The sequence below is a fragment of the Canis aureus genome, chromosome 25 (assembly GCF_053574225.1).
Source record: "Canis aureus isolate CA01 chromosome 25, VMU_Caureus_v.1.0, whole genome shotgun sequence".
Classification (NCBI taxonomy): domain Eukaryota; kingdom Metazoa; phylum Chordata; class Mammalia; order Carnivora; family Canidae; genus Canis; species Canis aureus.
Genome location: NC_135635.1, coordinates 6,311,636 through 6,332,919, shown reverse-complemented (window position 1 = coordinate 6,332,919; position 21,284 = coordinate 6,311,636). Strand labels below are relative to the sequence as shown.

Sequence of the window (21,284 nt, the reverse complement as noted above, 5' to 3'; positions counted from 1 at the left end):
TCCCCTCTATGCCCACCAAACACACTCCAAATAAACAAATTATTTATTCAAATACGTAATTAAGACAACTATTTATGTGCTTTTTCCTTTTGCTTTTGTCAGGTGGAAATTGTGAATTCTCACCTCTGTAAGAAACAAGAATATATAGAACTTGACCAACATATATAAGATATATGCTAGGTAAAGTGACCAAAACTGAAAAGCAACTGAGAAATCATACTTCAAATCCCTAATATTGAAGCAACAAAGAATCTAACATTCTGTTAATACAGTGAAAATCAGCTGGTTAGGGGAGAAATCCAACCAGTTGTTTGCCCTGCACACATCAACCAAGTAGCTGGACCAACTACTTTAATGTTCAGGTGTGATGAATATCCAATCTATGGTGCTCACTAGGTTAGCCTTTTCTGCCAACATGGTTGTGCCTTGAGATCTTTAGTTAACGGCATTACAGACATATTTTCACAGTCAAAATGGTGCAAAAAACCCCAAACAACTAAAGTCAAAGACAGAAATGGAAAACACGTCTTGAATTACTGAATTGTTTGGTTTTCTGATGATTTTAAATATTTAAATAACTTAATTTTTAGGTATAGATTTGCAGAATAAAATGTTGAACGAGAAACTTATAAACAAATAATCATTTGTGTGCAGTTGCTCCACAAATATAGATATGAGTGAGTTTTACAGTGTTGTGATTCTTTTACAAGTATCTTTTTGACTTTGTTTATTGCTTTATGTTGATATCTAAAATCATACTCATTGTCAGCATGGATAAGTTTATGCTGACAATTCCAATTTCTGTTGTGAGGGAATTAGAAATCTATTGATGAAAATGTGCTATATGCTATATATAGTCAGTTTTGACTTTACTTCTTGGTTTTATACACACATATGAAGATGAAGTAGTAAGATCTCTGCTTAAGAAAGCAAGACCCACCAAATATACTTATTGTTGCAATGTATGCATTTCTTAAAGATATTACTTTATAGTACTGATATTTAAGGAAATGCTGACAACTCATAAAATTACATAAAATAAATCTATAACTTACCTGATACAAATTCTGTGATTTTTAAAAAGATTTTATTTATTTATTCATGAAAGAGGCAAAGTGAGAGGCAGAGACAATGGCAGAGGGAGAAGCAGGCTCCTCACAGGAGCCTGATGTGGGACTCGATTCCAGGACCCCGGGATCACGACCTGAGCCAAAGGCAGACACTCAATCACTGAGCCACCCAAGCACCCCCGTGATTTATTTTTTAACTGCAAAAATGCAACTTCCTGGAATTCAGGGCATAAAAAAGATTTTAATATACAAATACTAGAAATAATGTGCTTGATATTCTTACCTGCTCAGGTAATGTCAGTGGCCCAACCTTTCCAAACCCTGATAAAATGCAAGTTCTATGCCAAAAGGTAAGGAAAAGCAGCAGAGGCATAGCAGATCTCCTTGGAGGCAGACATTTGTAGGGCCCTATCCCAGATCTTCTATTTTCTAGATATGTGAGCTTAAAAAAGAAATTTCATCTTTTAATTTCATGTTTCCCATCTGCACAGTGGGGCTAATAATACCCAATGTTATAGTAATTTAATTGGATAATTTACATAAAATACAAGCTTTAAAGAAACTCAGTTTTCAATTTATTTTAAATGTTTAATATTTCAAAGGATGAGGAAAAGAAGGACATCTGAGAAACTGACTAGAACATCTTAGGGAACAGATAAAAAATAGTCATCCTGGAGGAAATAGCATTGCAAAAGAGCTCGACAGTAAAAAAAAAAAAAAAAAAGCTTAGATGAAAGGAATAAAAAATAAGTGTCTTAGAAAGCCATAAGAGAAGGAAAGCAGGAGAGAAGGGAGAAGAAAGTAGCTCATGGAACTGGTCAGACTGGGTGACGGGCACTGAGGGGGGCACTTGATGGGATGAGCACTGGGTGTTATATGTTGGCATATCAAACTCCAATAAAAAATATATATACAAAAAAAGAAGAAGGAACAAAAACATCAGACAATTTAGGAAGGACATTATTATGGTCTTGGCTTGTATTCTGAGGTCAGAGTTAATCAGTGAAGCCATCCTTGCTCAGGTGATTCCCATAGAGAGAATGTACTACAATTACTCTGCGACTAGGCATACTTTTCAGTCTAAGAAGCTGATTATGAAAAAAGAAGTAGGTTTACCCAAGCTCCAAAAGACCCTGTAGATAAATCTTCAGAAATTTTTTCTAATTTCTGCTTGAGAATCATGTCATCCAAATAATTTATTTCATCTTTCTTAATCCTGACAACACAATCATTTGTCCACTTAACTTCCTTTACAATAAATATCTTGCTGTTTGCACTATCCAAATAATGGATCCTCCTATGTAACCAATCAGAGGCAGGCAGCTGGATATTGTCGGTTGATGGGTTGTAGGATAGAATGAGGAGTCTAAGAGGCAGCTGGCTAATGTCAGGCAGTCCCTAGAGTCACACTAGAAGTTTGACTTTGGACTCATTAACTAAAAGGAACAACTTCTGGGAGTGCAACAAGGGACTTTATTATGCAATATCTTTGGAATTTCTGTGTTGAAGCAATCACTTTGGACTACTGAATGACAAGCCCTGCCATTCTGATGAGAGTTCCATAGGAACAGGGAGGGAAAAGAAAATAAAAGAAAATTTGGTCTCTGTGTAGGAAGCCAAGATTTTCCCACAGGCCAAATACAAGGTGGATGAACCCTCCTGGGATTTACTATGGAAACTGAGAAGTGACTGAATTTATCTCCTGATCATCTTCCCATGTGTATATGAAATAGGTTTGTAAATACAAGTGAGCTAAATATCAGGATAATCAAATGAGTAAAAACAAGACAAACTTGCTTTCATTAGTTTTTCATTATGTAAGAAATTATGAAACAATCTCCTGCCATATCATTAGGCACTATACCACCTTACCTAGACACAATGATTTAGCAGAAAATGCTCAGAGGCATTTTCTATATATATATGAGATCCATAGGTTTGCTCCAGCTTGTTTTCATCATTTAATTATATACTTTGGAGGTCTTTTCATGTCCACATGTAATATCCACCTTTTTCCTCTTTATGCCTATGTGATATTCTTAACACAGATCTGCCATAATTTAGTCATTCTCCCATTGATGACTATTCAAGCTGATTCCAAGTCAAATCTATTGTAATTAGTGCTATACTGAGCAAAAACTTATTGTGTCTATGTCTTGAGTATGTATGCTAGTTACTTTGTCGTCTAGAATGCTATATTGCAATTGCTGCATCAGTATCAAATAGAGATGTTTGAAATCTGGTTTGATAGTTTACATATTCCAATTCTGTTATACCAACTTACTGTTGTGTATTGACTACGTGAGGTTATCTATTTGACTATGTAGACTCATTGAGTAGATAGATAAGCTCACATAGTTGTTTATTCTCACACTCCCCTTAACATGTTAAGAATAACATGTGAGAATAAACAAGATCAGAGCCATGCATGTAAGTCATTCAGCCTCTCAAAGGAGACTTCTTCATCTCTAGGGGAGAACAGGAAAATTTTATGTGTCTACAGTTTCAGTAAAATATCACTTTGAGAAGACATATAATCTAAAGCCAATAAATTTAAATTAGTACAATGACAGGAAAACAAAGTCATAATAATTTTTGTATTTTTATCATCATAATTAATTTTCATAACTACTGCTGGCACAGATCAACTTCAATTGCAGTGAAGATTTCCAATGAAGACCAAGCAAGCATTTATTTGGCACACTGTTCTATTAAAAACATATAGCAATGACAGGTAAAGTACAAAAGGAATTTACCACTTATCTGAAATCTGATCTTTCGGTATTCTATTTTATGAACATTTCACAATTTATCCATTGTTCCGTTGATTGGTATTTGAATTGTTTCCACTTTTTGGCTAATATGCATAAAGTTGGTATGAACAATCTTATAAAAAATCTTTTATGTAGACATACATACTAATTTTCCTTGAATATTAGAGGAATTGCTGCTAACTATATGTTTAGTCTAGAAACTGGCAAACTAATATCCAAAGTGTAACACTGCATGCTCAGTACCAATGTTATAAGGGTTTCAGTTGCTTCACATTCTTGTCAATATTTTGTATTGTTAGTCTTTTTTCTTAATTTTAGCAAATCAGATTCATGTGAAGTAGAAAATCATTGTGGTTTAATTTCATTTTACCAATCGTGTTGGGGACCCTTCTATATGTTTATAGGCCACCTGGGAATCCCCAACATCTTATTTTATTATCCCTTCCCTTCTCCTACATTCAACCATTTTGTTTTTTAAATCCCATATATGAGTGAAATCATATTTGACTTTCTCTGACTGACTTATTTGGCTTAGCATAACACCCTCTAGTTCCACCCACGTGGTTGCAAATGGCAAGATTTCATTCTTTTTGATGGATGAGTAATATTCCACTGTGTGTGTATATGTATGTATATATACACACTATATACACATCGTATATATATATGCATGCATATATACTATTTATATGCATATATATATATATATATATACACACACACACACACTACTTCTTTATCCATTTGTTGATGGACATCTGGGCTCTTTCCATATTTTGGCTATTATGGACATTGCTGCCATAAACACTGGATTCATATGCCCCTCGAATCACAATGTTTGCGTCCTTCGGATAAATACTTAGTAGTGCAATTGCTGGGTCATAGAGTAGCTCTATTTTTAACTTTTTGAGGAGCCTCCATACCGTTTTCCAGAGGGGCTATACCAGTTTACATTCCCACCAACAGTGTAAGAGGATTCCCTTCTCTCCCCATCCTCGCCAGCAACTGTAGTTTCCTGAGTTGTCCATTTTAGCTAATCTGACTGGTGTGATGTGGTATCTCATCATGGTTTTGATTTGTATTTCCTTGATACCAAGTGATGTTAAGCATTTTTTCATATATCTGTCAGACATTTGTGTGCCTTATTTGGAAAAATATCTGTTCATGTCATCTGCCCATTTCTTGACTGGATTTTTTATTTTTTTGGTTGTTGAGTTTGATAAGTCTTTATAGATTTTGGACACTAGTCCTTTATCTGTTATGTCATTTGAGAATATCTTTTCCCATTCAAAAGATTGCCTTTTAGTTAATTTAATTGTTCCTTTGATTTTTATACTGGTGAAATCTCAATGGTTCATTTTCACTTTTCTTTCCCTTGCCTTGGAGACATGTCTAGCAAGAAGTTGCTATAGCCAAGATCAAAGAGGTTACTGCCTGTGTTCTCCTCTAGATGTTGATGGATTCCTGTTTCATGTTAGGTCTTTCATCCATTTTGAGTTTATCTTTGTGTATGGTGTAAGAAAGTTGTCCCATTTCATTCTTTGGTATGTAGCTGCCCAATTTTCCTAATACTATTTGTTGAAGAGATCTTTTCCCGTTGGATATTTTTTCCTGCTTTGTCAAAGATTAGTTGACCTTAGAACTGAGGTCAATTCTATTCTGTTCCACTGATCTATGTGTCTGGGGTTTTTTTTTGCCAGCACCATAATGTCTTGATGATGACAACTTTGTAATACAGCTTGAAGTCTGGAATTGTGATGCCTCTAGCTTTGGTTTTCTTTTTCAACAATCCTGTGGTATTCAGAGTATTTTCTGGTTCCATACAAATTTTCAGATTATTTATTCCAGCTCTGTGAAAAATGTTGGTGGTATTTTGATAGAAATTGCATTGCATGTGTAGATTGCTTTGGGTAGCATAGACATTTTAATAATTTTTTGTTCTTCCAATTCATGAGCATGGAATGTTTTTCCATTTCTTTGTGTCTTCCTCAATTTCTTTCATAAGTGTTCTATAGTTTTCAGAGTACAGATCCTTTACCTCTTTGGTTAGATTTATGCCTAGACATATTATGGTTTTAGGTTCAATTGCAAACAGGATCAATTCCTTGATTTCTTTCTTCTGCCTCAGTGTTAGTGTACAGAAATGTAACTGACTTCTGTGCATTGATTTAATATCCTGTGACTTTGCTGAATTCCTGTATCAGATCTAGCAATTATGGAGTAGAGTCTTTTGGGTTTTCCACATAGACTATTATGTCAACAGCAAAGAATGAAAGTTTGACTTCTTCTTTGCCAATTTGGATACATTTTGTTTCTTTTTGTTGTCTGATTGCTGAGGCTAGGACATCCAGTACTATGTTGAACAACAGTGGTAAGACTGGACATCCCTGTCATGTTCCTAACCTCAAGGAAAAAACTCGCAGTTTTTCCCCATTGTGGATGATATTTTCTGTGGGTTTTCTGTATGCAGCTTTTATTATATTGAAGTATGTTCCCTCTATCACTCCACTGCAGAGAGTTTTTATCAAGAAAAGATCCTGTGTTTCATCAAATGCTTTTTATGTGTCAATTAAGAGGATCATATAGTTATTGTCCTTTCTTTTATTAATGTGGTGTAACACATCTATTGATTTGTGGTATTAAACCACGCTTGCAGCCCAGGAATAAATTCCACTTGATTGTGGTGAATAATCCTTTTAATGTATTGTTGGATCCTATTAGTTAGTATCTTGGTGAGAATTTTTACATCCGTGTTCACCAAGGATATTGGTCTGTAATTCTCCTTTTTAGTGGGGTCTTTGTCTGGTTTTGGGTTCAAGTTAATGCTAGCCTCATAGAGTGAGTTTGGAAGCTTACCTTCCACTTCTATTTTTTGGCACAGTTTCAGAAAAATAGGTATTAATTCTTCTTTAAATGTTTGGTAGTCTGCTAGGGAGGCCATTCGGCCTGGACTCCTGTTTGTTGAGAGATTTTTGATTACTGCTTCAATTTCTTTGAGGGTTATGGGTCTGTTCAGATTTTCTATTTCTTCCTATTTCAGTTTTGGTAGTTTATGTTTTTAGGAATGCATCCATTCCTTCCAGATTCCTAATCGGTTGGCATTTAATTTCTCATAATATTCTCTCATAATTGTTTGTATTTCTGTAGTGTTGGCTGTGAACTCTCCTCTTTCACCCACGATTTTGTTTGGGTCTTTTTTCTTTTTGATAAGTCTGGCTAGCAGTTTATCAATCTTGTTAACTCAGAGAAAAGCACCTAGTTTTGCTGATCTGTTCTACTGTCTTTTTAAATTTTTATATCTTTATTTCTGCTCTAATATATTGTTATCTATAGATATAGATATCTAGATCTATTCTAATCTATTGTTTCCCTTTTCATGGTGGATTTAGACTTTATTTGCTGTTCTTTTTCCAGCTCTTTTAGCTGTAAGGTTAGGTTGTGTATTCAAGACTTCTTGTTTCCTGAGAAAGTCCTATATTGCTATATACTCCCCCTTTTAGGATTGATTTTGCTGCATCCCAAAGGTTTTGAACTCTTGTGTTTTCATTTTCATTTGTTTCCATATGTCTTTTAAATTTTTCTTTAATTTCCTGGTTGACCCATTCATTCTTTGTAGGATGTTGGTTAACCTCCATGTATCTGTGGTCTTTCCAATTTTTTTCTTGTGGCTGACTTCAAGTTTCATAGCATTGTGGCCTGAAATATGCATGGTATGATCTCAATCTTTTTGTACCAGCTGAGACCTGATTTGTGAACCATTATGTGATCTGTTCTGGAGAATGTTTCATGTGCATTTGAAAAGAATGTATATTCTCTTGCTTTAGGATGAAGTGCTCTGAATATATCTGTTAAGTCCATCTGGTCCACTGAGTCATTCAAAGCCCTTATTTCCTTGTTGATCTTCTGCTTAGATGATCTGTCCATTGCTGCGAGTGGAGTGTTAAAGTCCCCTACTATTATGGTATTATTATCAATGAGTTTCCTTAATTTTGTTATTAACTTATTTATATATTTAGTTGTTCCCGAGTTAGAAGCATAAATATTTATAATTGTTAGATCTTCTTATTGGATAGACCCCTTTATTGCAATATAGTGTCTTTCTTCATCTCTTATTACAGTCTTTGGTTTAAAATGTTGAAAAAAGCATAGAAGACACTAGAGAAGCCTTTCTGTAGAGATAAAGACCTAAAATCCAGTCAAGCTGTAGTTAAAAATGCTATTACTGAGATGCAATCTCAAGTGAAGGTCATGAAGCAGAAGAGCAAATAAGTGATATCAAAGATAACATTATGGAAAACAAGAAAGCTGAAAAGAAGAGGGAAAGAAAACTATTAGATCACAAATAGATTTAGGGAACTTAGCAATTCCATAAAGTGGAATTACACGTTATGGAATAAAGATATAACACTTTATTCACTCAGATAACACTCAGATAATAGAGGTCTCAGAAGAAGAGTGGGAACAAGGAGCAGAAGGTTTATTTGAACAAATTATAGCTTAGAATTTCCCTAATCTGTGGAAGGAAACAGGCATTCAATTCCAAGAGGCACAGAGAACTCTCCTCAAAATCAACAAAAGTAGGTCAACACCTTGACATATTATGTGAAACTTGAAAATTACAAAAATAGAGAAAATCCTGAAATCAGTTCAGGACAAGAGGTCCTTAGCTTACAAGGGTAGACACATAAGGCCAGCAGCTGGCCTGACCACAGAGACGCTGTAGGCCAGAAACAAGTGGCATGACATATTCAAGGTGCTAAATGGGCAAAACATGAAGCTAAGAATACTTTACCCAGCAAGACTGTCATTCAGAATAGGAGGAGAGATAAAGAATTTCCAAGAGAAACAAAACTAAAGAAATTTATGAACACTAAACCAGCCCTACAAGAAATATTAAAGGGTACTCTGAACAGAAAGAGAGACCAAAAACAACAAATAACAGAATGGAACAGAGAAAATCTATAGGAACAGTGATTTTATAGGTAATAAAATGGCACTAAATTCATATCTTATAATAATTACTCTAAATGTAAATGGACTAAATGCTCCAGTAAAAAGATGTAGGTTTCAGAATGGATTTTAAAAAGACAAGACCCAAGAAACTCATTTTAGATCAGACACCTCCAGATTGAAAGTGATGGGAAGGAGAACCATTTGTCATATTAGTAGACATGAAAAGAAAGCTGGAATAGCTATCCTTCTATCAGACAAACCAGATTTTAAGCGCATTTTAATTGGATTGTTTTTTTGCTATACAGTTGTATGAGTTCCTTATATATTTTGGATAGGAACCTCTTATCAAATATGTGGTTTGCAAATATTTTTTCCCATTCTGTAGTTGCCTTTTCATTTTATAGATTGTTTCTTTTGCTATGCTTTAGTCTGATGTAGTCCCACTTGTTTATTTTAGCTTTTGCTGTCTGTATTCTTGATATTTTATTCAAGAATTCAATTTCTTTTTTTTTTCATCAGAAAAATACAAATCAAAACTACAATGAGCTATCACCTCATACCTGTCAGAATGGCTAAAATCAACAACACGAGCAACAACAGATGTTGGCCAGAATGTGGAAAAAGGGGAACTCTCTTATGCTGTTGGTGGGAATGCAAACTGGTTTCCACCCTATGGAAAACAGTATGGAGGTTCCTCAAAAAAGAAAAACAGAACTACTTTATGATCCAGCAATTGCACTACAAGGTATTTACACAAAGAATACAAAAATAATAATTTAAAGGGACACATACATGCACCCTGTAGTTTATAGCAGCAGCATCTTATTAATCAAACTATAAACTGGCCCAAGTGTCCACTGTATAGGGATATACATATATATGTATATATGTATATATACATATATATGTACACACTCTACATATATATGTATTATGTATACACACACACACACACACACACACACCATCTCTCCCCATTTATATAGACTATTCAGCCTTTAAAGAGAATGAAATCTTGACATTGCAATGATATGGGTGTAGATAGTATAAATGCTAAGTGAAATAAGTCAGAGAAAGACAAATACTGTATAGTTTCACTCATATGTGGAATTTAAGAAATAAAACAAGTGAGCATAGGGCAAAAAGAGAGAGAGGCAGAGAGAGGGGCAAACCAAGGAACAGACTCTTAACTATAGAGAAAAAAACTGATAGTTACCAGAGGGGAAGTGGGTGGGGAGGCTGGGTTAAATAGGTGATGGTGATTCAGGAGTGCACTTATAATGAGCATCAGGTGTTATATGCATTGAATCACTAAATTGTACACCTGAAACTAATATTACAGTGTATGTTAACTGAAATTTAAATAAAAATTTTAAAAAGTTATTATTTTTTAAATTTATGATAGTCACAGAGAGAGAGAGAGAGAGGCAGAGACATAGGCAGAGGGAGAAGCAGGCTCCATGCACCAGGAGCCCTACGTGGGATTCGATCCCGAGTCTCCAGGATCGCGCCCTGGGCCAAAGGCAGGCGCCAAACCCGCGCCACCCAGGGATCCCTTAAAAAGTTAATCTTCAATACCAATATCAAGGATCTTTTATCCCTATGTTTTCTTTGATGAGTTTTATGGTTTCATGTCTTACATTTAAGTTTTTGATCCATTTCAAATTAATTTGTTAGTGATATAAGATAGGGGTCCAGTTTCATTTTTTTTGCACCATTTATTGAAGAAATTATCCTTTCTGCTGTTGTGTATTCTTGCTACTCTTGCCAAATATTAGTTCACCATATACATGTGGGATTACTCTGGGCTTTCCATTCTGTTCCACTGATTTTTGTCCCTGTTTTAATGACAGTACCATACTACTTTGATTACTACAGCTTTGTAGTATAGTTTGAAATCAGGAAGTGTGAAGCCTCCAATTTTTTCCTTCCTTCTCAAGACTGCTTTGCCTATTTGGGGCCCTTTCTGGTTCCACAGACATTTTAAGATAGTTCTTTTTCTTTGAAAAATGCCATTGGAATTTTGATGAGGATCGCATTGCATCTGATTACTTTGTGTAATTTGGACATTTTAACAATATTAATTCTTCCAATCCAACCACATAGCATATCTTTCCATTTACTTATGTTTTCTTCAATTTATTCATCAAAGCCTTATAATTTTTAATTTACAGGTTTTTCACTTCCTTGGTTAAATGGACTCATGTTGGGGAACATTTCTTTAATATCAAGTTTATTGAGAGTTTTTTTGTCAATAATGGAAGAATGTTGTATTTTGTCAAATGCTTTTCCTACATGTACTGAAGTAAGATTTTTATTCTTGGGATCCCTGGGTGGCGCAGTGGTTTGGCGCCTGTCTTTGGCCTAGGGCGCGATCCTGGAGACCCAGGATCGATTCCCACGTCGGGCTCCCGGTGCATGGAGCCTGCTTCTCCCTCTGCCTGTGTCTCTGCCTCTCCTTCTCTCTCTGTGACTATCATAAATAAATAAAAAATTAAAAAAAAAAAAAAAGATTTTTATTCTTCATTGTGTTGTTATGGTGTATGATGTTGATCCATTTGCAGATGTTAAACCATTTTTTCATCCCAAGGATGAATTCCACCTGATCATGGCATATGATCTTTTTGGTGTGCTGTTAAATTCAGTTTGTTAGTTTTTTTGGAGGATTTTTGCACCTATGTCCACCAGGGATATGAACCTGTAATTTTCTTTCTTGAATCGTCCTTGTCTAGCTTTAGTATAGGGTAATGCTCCCCTCATAAAAATGCATATGAAAGTGTTCCTTCCTCTTCAATTTCTTGGTTGAGTTTGAGAAGAATTGCTATTAGTTTTTTAAAAGTTGATAGAAGGGATCCCCGGGTGGCGCAGCGGTTTGGCGCCTGCCTTTGGCCCAGGGCGCGATCCTGGAGACCTGGGATCAAATCCCACATCGGGCTCCTGGTGCATGGAGCCTGCTTCTCCCTCTGCCTATGTCTCTGCCTCTCTCTCTCTGTGACTATCATAAATAAATAAAAAATTAAAAAAAAAGTTGATAGAATTCACCTGTAAAGCTATCTGGTCCTGGGATTTTATTTGTTGGGAGATTTTTGATTACTGATTCAATCTTTCCTCATTATCGGTCTTTTCAGATTTTCTATTACTTCACAATTAATTCAGTCTTGGTAACTTGCGTGTTTTAGGAATTTATCCATTTCTTCTAAATTATCTAATAAGCTAGCACATAATTATTCACATAGTTTCTCATGATTCTTATATTTCTGTCATATTAGTTGTAGTGCTTTCTTTTTCACTTATGAGTCAGCTCTTTCTTTTAAGTCTAGCAAAAGTTTGTCAATGCTGTCACTTCAAAAAACCAACACTTAGTTTTATCTTTTCTATTATCTTCCTAGTCTTTATTTCATTTATTTCTGATCCATTTTGTTCTTTCTTTTCTATTTCCCTGACAGGTAAGTTTGAGATTTTTCTTTTTTTCTCAATATAGATGCTTATAAATTTGCCTCTCAGAACTGCTTTTGCTGCATCACATAAGTTATGGTATGTTGTGTTTCCATTTTTCTTTGTCTCAGAATTTTGATTTCCCTTTAGCATTCATTTGCAAGCCATGTCTAGTGTGATAAAATTTCCTCAGCCTTTTTTTTTCTCTCTAGGAAAGTCTTTATCCCTTCTTCATTTCCGAATAGCAACTTACTTTGCTGGGTAAAGTGTTTTTTGTTGACAGGTTTTTTTGTTTTGTTTTGTTTTGAGCATTTTGAATGTATCATTCCGCTCTCTCCTGGGTAGAAGGTTACTGCTGAGAAATCTGTTGATCTTATTGGGATTACTTTGCATGCGATGAGTGTTTTTTCTATTGCTGCCTTTAAAATTCCCCTTTTGTCTTTGATTTTAGAGAACTTGATTATAATGTATATCGGTTAAGACCTCCTTGGGTTGAATCCTTTGGGGATCTTTGAGCTTTGTGTACCTTGTTGGTCATATCTCTCCCAAGATTTGGGAAGTTTTCAGCCATTATTTCTTCAAATAAGATTTTTGTCCCTTTTCTCCTCTGGGACTCCCATAATGCAAATATTTTTCTTTGTGATAGTTGCCCATAATTCACATAGGCTTTCTTCATTTTTTTCATTCTAATTTCTTTTTCTTTTCTGATTGGATAATATCAAGAGCTCTGTATTCCAGTTTACAGACTTTCTTCTGTCTGAGGCTGTTGTTGAAGCTCTTATTGCATTTTTCACTTTAATCATTGTATTCTTCAGCTCCAGAATTTCTGTTTGGTTCTTTTCTGACTCTAATCACTTATTAACTTACCATTTTGTTCATGCATTGTTTTCAGGAGACTGTTGAGTTGTCTGTGTTAAGTCTCAATTTCCTTAAAATAATTATTTTGAATTCTTTTTCTGATAACTTACAGATCTCCATTTTTAGAGGATCAGTTACTAGAAAACTATTATGTTCTTTTAATGGTATCATCTTTCCTTGTTTTTTTTTTTTTTCATGTTTCTGATGAGTTTGCATTGATCTCTATGTATCTGAGGAAGCAATCACCTCTTCCATCCTTTTTGGACTGGCTTCATGGGGAATATCTTCATCTGAAGGTCACTGCAATGGCACTGGTCAGGTGGGATGCAGTGTCTTTGATTCTGGGAGGACAGGGCAGTACAGTCTCTGTGCAGCTCCATGATCTGAGGCCAACATTGGCACAGACTGTGAGAGTCTTCCGTGGCCAAGACTGTTGAGTTCCTGTGGATGGTTGTGTTGGCTATAGCAATTGCTATTCTCAAAGGAAACCTGCTGGGGTCTTCTTGTTGCATTCTTTTACCCATGGGAGGAAATCAAAGAGATCCCTCTTGGTGCCTGTTCTGGCATGCTGGCACTCAAAGTGGTAGTAAAGCTCGGGTCCTAGTACTAGGTATGTGTATCACTATCTGTGTCCTGGGACACAAATGTAGTTCCTACTGCACTGGTACTGGTGTCTAAGGTGTGAAAACGTGCAAATCTCCCATGGAACCAGGGTCTAGGGCTCTAGGGCTGCCATAGTGACTCAAGAAGGAAGAAGAAATGCAGTAGTAGCATCAGGCTCAGAATTATAGGACACAGCAGTGGCTTGGGCCAAGGAGGCAGGGTGTAGTAGCAGCATAGCCCATGGATGATGGGTCAAAGTCCCAACTCTGGCCCCAGGGGGCAAAGGCAGAACAACAGGAGCATGTTTCCAGTGGTAGTCCATTAAAGGTGCATGTTAGGACCCAGGTAGACTGCAGAGCAGTGGTGGCTGAGTCCCAATAATGGCAAGTCAAAGTCACAACCTGTTATCTGGGGACAGGGCTCAGAACAGTGGCAGCATGACCCCAATAATGGCAGTCAAAGAATGATTTGGGACCCAAGGGGTACAGCTCAGAGAAGCAGTGGATGTCCTGGTAATGGTAGGACAAAGCTATGACCTGGGACTGGGGGCAGGGTGCAGAGAAGCAGCAGCTCTGGTCCCATATATGGCAAGGTACTATAGCATCCTGATCCCAGAAAGTGGGGCACAACAGTGACTGGGGACCCCAGGGGCAAGTCTCACTACAGCAACATCTCCAGCCCTAGGGAGGAGATGCAGTGGTGGGGACTCCAGGCAGCTCCATCAGCTGGAATAAGCGCTGGTAAAAAACTATGGGAGTCCTCAGTAGCAAAGGTTGCAAATATGCACAGCAGGGAGGTTTTCTGGGGTTCTCCTGCTCTCCTTTTCCCCGTGGTATGAGGGGATCCCCATCCTCTGAGGAGATCTTTCCTGGAACTGAGTTGCTCTGGACCAGAGAATAGGATGACACAAGTAAAATGCTTCCTATGCTTTTCTATGTGGCCATCTCCAATTTTTGAGCTCAGCAGAGTTTCTTTCTGCTTCTTCATTACAGTCCAGAACTTTCTCTGAGATATTTTATTTGTCTATTTATTGTTTTGCGGGTTTTGGGGGGCGGAGAGAGTGTGCAAAACTCCTCGCCCTTCATCTTGCAGATATCACTTCTCTTGCCTCATATATTTTTGAAGCTCTGTTTTTAGATCAATAAACATTTAGGACATTATTCTTTGGGGGAGATTTTATTCTTTTATCATTATGTAACATCTCTTTTTGTCCCTGATAATCTTATTTATTCTAAAATATACTTTGAAAAATTAGCATAAACGGAGTTCTCACAGTTCTCTTCATAGTCTTTCATAATAATATGTCTTTCTCCATCCATTTTTGTTTTATATACTATTGTATTCTTAAATTTTATTTCTTATAGACAGCATATACTTGCGTTAGACTGCAATATAATAATATCTGTGTTTAAACCCATTTGCTTAGTGGTTCATTCACATTTAAAATTATTATTAGTGGTCACCCTAGGTTGCTATCATACACATACTTAAATAATCTGAGTCTACCTTCAAATAAGTATAGCACCTTATAACAATTTATTCTCATTCCTCCTTCCTCTCCCTTATGCCACTGTTGTCATGCATTTTACCTGTAAACACACAATGTGTTGTTATTATATAAAACAGAACAAACACGTCGTTACTATTTTTCCTTTAAAAATAATTTTAGAGCAGTTAAAGTTTTGTAAAAGATTGTATTTTCCCTTCATTTTTTCTTTTTATGCTCTCCATTTCCTTTTGTAAGTCCAAAATCTTAGCTTATATAATATTCCATGTACCTGAGAAACTTCATTTATCTTTTTAATAAAGTAGGTCTTCTGGAAATATATTCTCTCATGTATTGTTTGCCTTAAAAAAAACCTTTATTTATTTTTTAGTTTTGAAGATTATCTTTGCTGGGTATACAGTTCTCAGTTGACCATTTCTTTCTTGCAGCATTTTAAAGACTTCACTCTACTGTCTTCTTGGTTGCATGGTTTTAATGGGAATTCTGCTATAAAATAATATATATATTCTTATATTGTACCTCTTATATTTGTACTTCTCTAGGTAACATATGTTTTCTCTGTCTAGCACAAAATCCTGCTCTTTTTCCCATGGGTACTACTCCATTTTCTCCCTCTTTTCCTTTCCTCAAGGTGCAAAGAAATTTTACCAGTACCCTCAAATTAAAGGTTTTAATGATATACTCTGTGCAAATTAAAGTTTTGGTTCCATATGGAAATAAAGGAGAAGGGTCCAGGTGGAGTTTTTGCAATGACTGTTGCTCCCCTACCCCTAACACAGGGAGGCTTTTTTAGGGTACTCTATTTCGTTACATTTCTCAGAAGAGAAGCCTGCAAGAGAGTGTGAACTACTCCACAGCCTCCAGAGACCTCATATTCTCACACTAGCCCACACTCACCCTTTAGGAATTCATTTAAAATGTTGTGTTTATTCTTTATACCAGTTTAGTATTTTTCATAGTATCTATCCTAGTTAAACCTTGTTACTCATGCAAGTGTTTGCCCTATAACCTGCTTATAGTTTCAGGCATTGTAGTTGTTAATCCACAGTGTGTCCAGCTATCTTCTTGTTACAGTGATAGCAGTGGTTCTCTTTCCAGCTCTCCACCTCTGGCCTATAACGGGAATTTCTCTCTTCATCAATCATCCACCATTTCACTCTATTTTTTTTAATTTAAATTCAACTAGCCAACATATGGTACATTATTAGTTTCAGATGTAGAGTTCATTAATTCATCAGTTGCATATAACACCCAGTGTTCATCACATCATGTGCCCTTCTTAATGCCCATCATCCAATTACCCTATCCCTCCACTCCCTTTCACCCCTCTCCCCTCTAGCAACCTTCAATTTGTTTCCTATACTTAACAGTCTCTCATAGTTAGTCTCCCTGATTACTTCTCATTCAGTTCTCCCTCCCTTCCCTTATGATCCTCTATGCTGTTTTTTATATTCCTCATATGAGTGAAACCATATAACGGTCTTTCTATGATTGACTTATTTCATTCATCATAATACCCCTAGTTCCATCACATCAATGCAAATGGTAATATTTCATCCTTTCTGATGGCTAAGTAATATTCCATTGGTATATGCATACACTACATCTTCTTTATCCATTCATCTGTCAATAGACATCTGGGCTCTTTCCATAGTTTGGCTATTGTGGATAATGTTGCTATAAACATTGGGGTGCAGGTGCCTCTTTGGATAATTACATTTGTGTCTTTGGAGTAAATACCTAACAGTGTAATTGCTGTTTCATAGGGTAGCTCTATTTTTAACTTCTTGAGGAAATTCCATACTGTTTTCCAGAGTGGCTACACCAGTTTGCATTTCCACCAACAATGTAGGAGGGTTCCTTTTCTCACATCCTCAACATCTGTTGTTTCCTGACTTAATTTTAGCCATTCTGACTGGTGTGAGGTGGTATCTCATTGTGATTTTGAATTGTATTTCCCTGATGCCAAGTAATGTTGAGCATTTTTTTCATGTGTCTGTTAGCCATTTGTATATCTTCTTTTAAGAAATGGTTGTTCATGTCTTCTGCCAATTTTTTAGTTGGACTATTTGGTTTTTGGGTGTTGAGTTTGATAAATTCTTTATGTATTTTCAATACTAGTCCTCTGTCTGATATGTCATTTGCAAATATCTTCTCCCTGTCTTTTAGTTTTGTTGATTTTTTCTTTCACTGTGCGGAAGATTTTATTCTGATATAGTCCCAATAGTTTATTTTTACTTTTGTTTGCCTTTCCTCAGGAGACAAATCTACAAAGATTTTGCCCCACCAATGTAAAACAAATTACTACCTATGATCTCTTCAAGGATTTTTATGGCTTCAGGTCTCACATATAAGTCTTTAATCCATTTGGAGCTTGCTTTTGTGTATGACATAACAAATTGGTCCAGTTTCATTCTTTTGCATGTAGCTGCTCAATTTTCCAAACACCATTTATTGAGGAGACTGTATTTCTTCCATTGTTTATTATTTACTCCTTTGGGAAAGATTGATTACATAATTGTGGTTTTATGTCTAGATTTTCTATTCTGTTCCATTGATCTGTGTGTCTTTTTGTGCCAATATCATACTGGGTTGATTACTATAGCTTTATAATATAACTTGAAATATGGAATTGTGATACCTCCAGTTTTTTTCTTTCTCAAGGTTTCTTTGGTCATTCATGTCCTTTTGAGGTTTCATACAAATTTTAGGATTCTTTTTCCTAGTTCTGTGAATAATTCCATTGGCATTTTGGTAAAGGTTGCTTTATTTTTGTTTTATTTTTTTATTAGAGTTCGATTTGCCAACATATAGTATAATAACCAGTGCTCATCCTGTCAAGTGCCCCCCCTCAGTGCCTTTCACCCAGTCACCCCATCCCCCCGCCCACCTCCCCTTCCACTACCCCTTGTTCGTTTTCCAGAGTGAGGAGTCTCTCATGTTCTGTCTTCCTCTCTGTATTTTCCACTCATTTTCTCTCCTTTCCCCTTTATCCCTTTCACTATTTTTTATATTCCCTGTATGAATGAAACCATATAATGTTTGTCTTTCTCCGATTGACTTACTTCACTCAGCATAATACCCTCCAGTTCCATCCACATTGAAGCAAATGGTGGGTATTCGTCATTTCTAATGGCTTTAAATCTGTAGATTATTTGAGGTAGTATAAACATTTTAACAATATTTGCTCTCCCAGCCTATGGGAGAGCAATGCATTTCCATTTCTTTGGGTCATCTTCAACTTGTTTCATCAATGTTTTATAGTTTTCAGAGTACAGAACTTTGATTATGTTTATTCCTAGGCATTTTATTAATTTTGGTACAACTATATATGGGATTGTTTCTCTTAATTTCTCTTTCTGCTGTTTCATTATTAATGTATAGAAATGCAACAGATTTCTGTCACAGACTAATTTGAATTTGGCTTTGGTTACTTTGTTTTGTTCCCCCTCCCCATTTCTCTATTTCTTAATGCTGTTCTCTATTTCTCAACTGCCTTCATATAGACCTTTGTGACTTTCTGCCCAATCGGTTACTCAGTAGGGTATTGTCTCAAAGGCAGGGAAAATTGAAACTTGATTAAACACTACTCTGGTTTTACTTAACAAAATTTAAAACAAGAGCTGAAAGTAACCTAACTGCTTCCAGAATGAAGCTCAATAATACTTTTAGGAATTCAAAAAATATCAAGAACCTGGAAGAGTAAATTCTTAATATCTGATATCATAATATCACAATAAAAAACTCTTAGGCATGTAAAGAAAAAGGAAAGTACAACACACAATAAGCAAAAAAAAAAAAAAAAAAAAAACAGTCAGTCGAAGCTGACCTAGAAATGGAGTTTGTAGATTATTGGAATGTTGGCCAAGTGCAAGAGGTTAAGGATCACAAAGCAGCATAAAGAAACATTTGTATTGTGGTGGCGCATGCGTGCACACACACACACACACACACACACAATCATATATATGTCAAAGCTTATTAAATTATATAGCTCTTGTATACAAATTATGCCTCAATAAAGCTGTTAAAAATTTAAACTGCCTTTCAGATACAGCAAAAGTGGTCCTAGGAAGGTAGTATATAGCAATGTAGGCCTACCTCAAGAAACAAGAAAAATCTCAAATACACAACCTAGCCTTACACCTAAAGGAGCTAGAAGAAGAACAATTGACACGTAAAGCCACCAGAAGGGAAATAATAAAGATTAGAGCAGAAAAATGACATAGAAGCAAAACCAAAAACCAGTAGAATAGATCAATGAAACAGGAAGCTGGTTCTTTGAAAGAATGAATAAAATTGATAACTTTCTAGCCAGACTTATCAAAAAGAAAAGAGAAAGAACTCAAAAAAAATCACAAATAAGAAAGGATAGATCACAACCAATAGAACAGAAATATAAACAATTATAAAAGAATATTATAAAAAGTTATGTCAATAAATTAGGCAATCTAGAAGAAATGGATGCATTCCTAGAAACATATAAACTACCAAAACTGAAACAGGAAGAAATAGGAAACTTTAACAGACTGATAACCAGCAAAGAAATTGAATCAGTAATCAAAAATTTCTCAACAAACAAACGTCCAGGGCCAGATAGCTTCCCAGGGGAATTCTACCAACATTTAGAGAAGAAGTAATACCTATTCTTCTCAACTGTTTCAGAAAATAGAAATGGAAGGAAAACTTTCAAACTCATTTTATGAGGCCATACTACTTTGATTCCAAAACAGACAAGGACCTCACTATAAAAAAGAGAACTATAGGCCAATATGCTCGATGAACATGGATGCAAAAATTCTCAACTAAATACTAGCAAATTGAATCCAATAGTACATTAAAAGGATTATTCATGGGACGCCTGGATGGCTCAGCGGTTTAGGGCCACCTTCAGCCCAGGGCATGATCCCGGGTCTCCGGGATTAAGTCCCACGTCGAGTTCCCTGCTTGGAGCCTGCTTCTCCCTCTGCCTGTGTCTTTGTCTCTCTCTGTCTCTCATGAATAAATAAGTAAAAATCTTTTAAAAAAGAAAAGAAAAGAAAGGATAAGAATCATATGACCTTCTCAAAAGATACAAAATCAATGCCAAGAAATCAGTGGCATTGCTATACAATGAGACTGAAGAAAGAGAAATTAAGGCGTCAATCCCATTTACAATTGCACCCAAAAGCATAAGATACCTAGGAATAAACCTAACTAAAGAGGTAAAGGATCTAGACCCTAAAAACTACAGAACACTTCTGAAAGAAATTGAGGAAGACACAAAGAGATGGAAAAATATTCCATGCTCATGGATTGCAAGAATTAATATTGTGAAAATGTCTATGCAATCTACATAATTAATGCAATCCCTATCAAAATACCATGGGCTTTCCTCAGAGACTTGAAACAAATAATCTTTAAGATTTGTGTGGAATCAAAAAAGATCCCGAATAGCCAGGGGAATATTGAAAAAGAAACCAAAGCTGTGGGCATCACAATGCCAGATTTCAAGTTGTACTACAAAGCTGTGATCAAGATAGTGTGGTACTGGCACAAAAACAGACACATAGATCAATGGAACAGAATAGAGAACCCAGAAATGGGCCCTCAACTCTATGGCCAACTAATATTCGACAAAGCAGGAAAAACGATCCACTGGAAAAAGGACAGTCTCTTCAATAAATGGTGCTGGGAAAATTGGACAGCCACGTGCAGAAGAATGAAACTAGACCATTCTCTTACACCATATATAAAGATAAACTCAAAATGGATGAAAGATCTACATGTGAGACAAGAATCCATCAAAATCCTAGAGGAGAACACAGGCAACACCCTTTTTGAACTTGGCCACAGCAGCTTCTTGCAAGATACATCTATGAAGGCAAGGGAAACAAAAGCAAAAATGAACTATGGGGCTTCATCAAGGTAGAAAGCCTCTGCCCAGTGAAGGAAACAATCAATAAAACTAAAGCACAACCTTTGCAATGGGAGAAGAAAATTACAAATGACAGATCTGATAAAGGGTTAGTATCCAAAATGTATAAAGAACCTATCAAACTCAACATTCCAAAAGTGAATAATCCAATTGAAAAGGCTAGAAGA

At 36.0% G+C, this 21,284-nt stretch overlaps 1 protein-coding gene across 17 annotated transcripts in view; it reads right to left on the bottom strand.

Moving 5' to 3' along the window:
• LOC144296902 (olfactory receptor 8S1-like) overlaps positions 1–21,284 on the bottom strand; it is a 170,688-nt gene that overhangs the window by 57,183 nt on the left and 92,221 nt on the right. For 5 of the 17 annotated variants that reach the window (XR_013363827.1, XR_013363829.1, XM_077870267.1 and 2 more), the window contains exon 3: positions 1,354–1,512. The exons of the other annotated variants lie outside the window; for them this stretch is intronic. The gene's annotated coding sequence lies outside the window, so the exon portion shown is untranslated. The remainder of the gene's footprint in view (positions 1–1,353; positions 1,513–21,284) is intronic. 17 annotated transcript variants of the gene reach the window in all.